This window comes from Budorcas taxicolor, chromosome 17 (genome assembly GCF_023091745.1).
Source record: "Budorcas taxicolor isolate Tak-1 chromosome 17, Takin1.1, whole genome shotgun sequence".
Lineage (NCBI taxonomy): Eukaryota > Metazoa > Chordata > Mammalia > Artiodactyla > Bovidae > Budorcas > Budorcas taxicolor.
This window is the reverse complement of record NC_068926.1, coordinates 67,277,562-67,282,752: the sequence shown is the minus strand read 5'-3', so window position 1 is coordinate 67,282,752 and position 5,191 is coordinate 67,277,562.

Here is a 5,191-nt window from a genome sequence, read left to right as displayed (position 1 = left end):
TCTGCCTTGGGCCCCATTGGGTCCGGGGGCGGTGCCTGTAACATTGGCTGGAGCGTCCAGGCCGGTATTTTAGCCGGCCGCCGGGGGTGCACGCAGTTAATTAGCGGGGCTCAGAAAGTTCATCAATAATAGATCTGGCGGCTGCAGCTGATTGCCGGTGCGTGGCGGGCGGGGAGGGCCCGTAAATCAGCCTGACGGGTCCTGACCACGGCGGCCCCGCGCCACCAGAGCGCCACCTCGAAGCCAGAGCGCGGCAGGGCTGGCGGGGGAAGCGGGTTCCCAGCCTGACCTGGGAAGGGGCTGCCCCACAGCCCTGCCTGCCCCCTCGCAGGTTCTCTTAGTCTGGTCCTTCTCATTCCCCTCCCCACCGTCAGCCCGGTCCCCGGCGGTCCCCTCATTCCTTGCTTGTTCTCCATGCAGCCTCCGCAATGGCAGTGAAGGGGGGCTGGAGCCCCCTTAGAACTCTTCCTTAGCCCATCCAGCTTTGGATGGGGGTGCTGCACCCCTCTACAGTCAGGGTTCAGATCCCCTGGCCAGATCTTGGATGCCTAGGTTTCTGCCTCTATGAAACGTAGATTAAATGAGTAACCCTGATGTCAGGTTAGTGGGCTCACTCACAAATAGGCCATGCAGTGCTGGGGACCTGTCACCCCCTAGAAATGGGGGTACCGCCCCCTTTCCCTCCCACCTGGGGCCACACCCAGCACTTGCCACACAGGCCTGCACCCCCACCACCTGGCCCTCTGGTTTTCCTGTTCATGAGACATGCTGCAGGCATCAGAAACCCACTCGTGCACATAAGCATCGTGCACACGTGTGCCTACCCATGTCAGCTGTACGCGTGCGTTCTGGCTCACTGCGCAACTCATAGTTTGGGGAGAAGGTGTCCTGGCAGAGGAAGCAGCATGTGCAAAGGCCCTGGGGTGGGGAAACGATGCATTTAGGGACTACAAGAGACACTTGTGGCTGCTGTGGCCACATTCCTGTTTTTTCCAAAGAGATCTTGGATAGGAGCCTGTTTTGTAACCTCATGTAGAGTGTGACAGTCTTTTGCACAATCTTGACAAGTAAATGCTTCTCAGATCCAGGTCTTTCAGCTTGCCTCTGTCCTGCCTTTGACCACAATGTTTTCAGTTCAGTCGCTCAGTCGTGTCCGACTCTTTGCGACCCCATGAATTGCAGCACGCCAGGCCTCCCTGTCCATCACCATCTCCCGGAATTCACCCAGACTCACGTCCATCAAGTCTGTGATGCCATCCAGCCATCTCATCCTCTGTCATCCCCTTCTCCTCCTGCCCTCAATCCCTCCCAGCATCAGAGTCTTTTCCAATGAGTCAACTGTTCGCATGAGGTGGCCAAAGTACTGGAGCTTCAGCTTTAGCATCATTCCTTCCGAAGAAATCCCAGGGTTGATCTCTTAGCCTCTCCTAATTCAGCCCCTCTTTCCCTGTCCCACTGAGGGGCTCAGGTCCCTGTGGCTAAGCCCAGAGCCTTCAGTTTTGGTGAGAGCTGGGCTGAGGAAGGGCGGGCCAGGAGGGAGGAGGCCAGTCATAAATTTCCAGAGAGTTGCTGCTGGCAGCTCTCTGCCTGTTTTCAGAGGCCATAAAATTTTACTAGAGTGAGAGCTTCTGCCCACGAGTGAAGCCACGCGGGATTAGAGCCCGCCAGGGTGTCAGGCCTCAGGACCTCCATCACCTGCCAGGCTACACCACGCCAGGCCTCATTCTCTCTGCCTGCCTCCCCAGGAGACTCAGAACTGGCCACCACCTGCCCAGGGCAGCGCACTTTACAGTTTAGGAAGGAATTTCCACTAGCCTCACAAGGAATCTTCCAGACCTCCCAGGGAGCTGCCAGAGCAGAGTCGCCAGGTTCCTTTGATAAATGAGGAAACAGGCTCAGAGAGGGTGACTTCACTGCCCAAGGCTACACAGCAGAATAAGCTGAGGGGGCAGACTTGAATCTAGGACTTCTGAGTCCTCCAGCCGAAGAGTGCTTTTTCACCCTTGGTTTCTTTTTATTTATCCACTCATCCACTCATTCTTTTCGTTTGTTTGAAAATTTAATTTAGTAGTTTTGGAGTGAATCCCACAAATTTATTCTCATCTTTTCTTCAAATATAAATTGATTGAAAAAGTAATATATTCTTGTTGTAAAAGATCCAACTATAGATACATGTAGCACCACAAAATGTCATCCACTCATTTTCTTTCCAGCTCCCTATCCACCTACTCTCCCATCCATCCATCCATCCATCCGTCCATCCGTCCGTCCATGCATCCTTCCACCCACCATCCATTCAATGAATACTCGTGAATATTTGCAAAGCACAAAGGTAAATAAAACACAGCCCTGCCTTCAAGGAAACAAACAAACAGTGACAAGGTGACGAGGGAAAAGGTCAGCACACACCCCAAAGGCACCCGCTGTTCACAGAACCGTGTGCTCCATGCCGAGGATGGGAGCGTAAATAGCGCAATGGGGCCACTGTCATCCACCATTGCTCTAACACTCCCTCGTGTCTGAGGCTTGCTGTGTGCCAGCAAGTGTGAGACATATTGACAGTCAAGCCACTGATTTGAAGCATGAACCTACCATGTGCCAGGCCTCACTTGGTTGATGTTATTTATTAAGCGTCCCAGCCTCGTGAGGTCTGGGTGTTCTGACTCTGGTTGGGGAACAAGGGAACTGAGGCTGGAGGGATGGAACGGTTGAGGGGTGCAGCGGGAGCCAGGCAGGCTGTGCGGGGCTTGGTCCCAAGGTGGCCGCAAAGCAGAGGCTTCTGGGAAGAGCCTGTGGTGGGCACAGGCAGGTTCAGCCTGGCTGCGGCCAGCACAGGAAACATCTTTGCCTGGCAAACAGGATGGTCGTTTGCCGTCTGAGCATGGGTGCATGGGTGCAGGGAGGGAGAGGGGCCCAGAATAGATCCTGCCCTTCCTCTGCCCCTGCTCTCTGCCTGGCCCCCTCCAGCCCTTCTGCACCCCCATTACCCCGCCCCAGTGGCCATAGCCAGGAAACTTCACGAGTGAGGCATCATCTTCTGAGCCTTCCGTGGGCCTGAGTTTGCAGAAGGGAAACAGGCTCAGAGAGGGGAAGTGGCTGGCCTGGCAAGACCCTGCTTCCATCTCCAGGCCCAGGGCTCTTATAGGATCTGGAGTTGGGGGAGAAGGAACTGCTTTTGGGGGTCTTCCCTCCCTCTGACAGAGCTGCCATCTGAGCAGATCTAGGTTCCCCTGCTCTGGGCACCCCCAGCCCTGGTCTCTGCACCCCGCTCCCCCAGGTACTGCTCTCAGCAAGCTCTCACCCTGGGGAGGAGCCAGGGACAGGCCTTCTGCAGGTATTTCAAAGGCCCTTCCTAAAAGTAGGGACTCCGATGGGAGATTCTGGCAGAGTGCAGCTCTGTCCAGGTTCTGGGGTGAACTGACCACCACCCCAAACTGCACCTGTGGTGCCAGGAAGCCCAACCTCGCCTGCTATGTGATCTTGAGCTGAGCACACAACCATTCTGGGCTTCACGATAGCTCTGGAGTTGGATGTCTCTTCTTGTTCTTGAAATTCCTGATTTTAAGATTCTCTCACCTTCAATATTCTAAGACTCTGGGATTCTCAGACTTGATCTTTCCAGAATTTTCTCCACCATGTGCACAGTGAGTGTTTTGAGAAGGATCGCAGGGTGAGCTAAGACTCCGGGAGGGTTAATGGTCCCCCAAGGTCACGCTTCCTAAGTGTCCCCACTTCAGCCTTGCTCCCCACCCCAAAGGGGTTTGTACTGTGGCTGGTCAGTCAGCAGGTCTTCCTGAGAAAAGGATGACTCTGTTGATGTGATTGATGTTAAACCAATTCCTTCTTCCATGACTCTTTTCCAGCAAGGTGTGATACATTGTGAGAGGGAGGTTCTTTGGAGTCATCCAGCTCACCTAAAATCCCTGCTCCACTTTTTTAGGCTGTGTGAGCTTGGGTGAATCACTTCCTCTTTCTGGGCCTCAGTTTCCTCATCTAACAAATGGGGATAATGTGCCCACTTTGCTCCCTTCCCCAGCCTGAAGGGGGAGTGCTGGTGTCACTGGGGGTGTTTCTCTTCTGTGGGACACTGGGCCTTATAAAAGCACTTGCACCAGGGCTACTATTTTGGTGGGGAGACCGGGCATCTGTTGGGCATTGGACAGTCCTGGGAGCCCAGCAAGGGGCCTGAGGGCCCAGGAGGCACCTTGGAGATCCCCAGCCCAGCCTCAAAGGCCCATGTGGGCATGAACTGCAGAGCTTCTGTGCTGCAGCCGCCTCGAAGCCAGGCGTGAAATCTGGGCGCACGCGGTGCAGCGAAGCAAGGGCTGGGTGGACGCGGACCGTCCTTTGATGTGCTTTTGGGGTGTGTAATTAACTGTAACTGAAATATTATTTGATCTTTTATGTGGAAAATCAAATTGTGTTGTGTCAGACATGAATAAATACACACCGGTCCGTTTCTGCGGCTGCCGCAGCTCCTCCCCAGGCCCAGCTCCCCCGCTTCCCCGTTCCACCCCCTTTGCCTTGGTGGAAACATAATTCTCGCCTTTTAAACTTTTTCCCTTTGTCTGGCTGTGAAAGGCCCTATTGTCCTGGGGGGAAAGGAGGGGGCTGGGGCCCGAACTGAGGGCTGGGGAGGGGGGTGTCCTGCCCATGGACAGGGCTGGGGCTCAGGGACCTGGGTCCTGGGACTCCACGTCTCTGTCTCCGGACATTGGGTGACCTTGGGCAAAGCCTTCAGCGGCCTGAGCCTCAGTTTTCCCACCTGGGTTCTCTCTGGACCCCTTGGGGTGGGGGCATCATATTTTATAGGCGATGGGCCTCATGACTCTGCTAGAGGCATTTGAGGAGCTGGCTGTTGCTTTTACACAGAGGTAATGGCCTCTCTGGAGATCCTAAAACTAGTCCCAGTAGGTGATCTGGGTTCTGACCTTTTCCTCCAGTGAGGCTGGTTGAGGATGGGGATGTTGGAAGGGTGGAGGATGTTGTGGGGAGGGGAAGAGCATAGCCTAGTAGTTACCAACCAGCTTTGGAGCCAGGCAGCCCTGAGTACAAGTCATGCCTCTGCCAATTACCAGCTATGTGACCTCTCTGAGCCTCAGTTTCCTCATCTGGAGAATGGGATGGAAAGCACCTTAACCTTCGCACATTCTGTTCCACCTGCCTTGGGTGCCCTTCCTTCCCCGTCCTC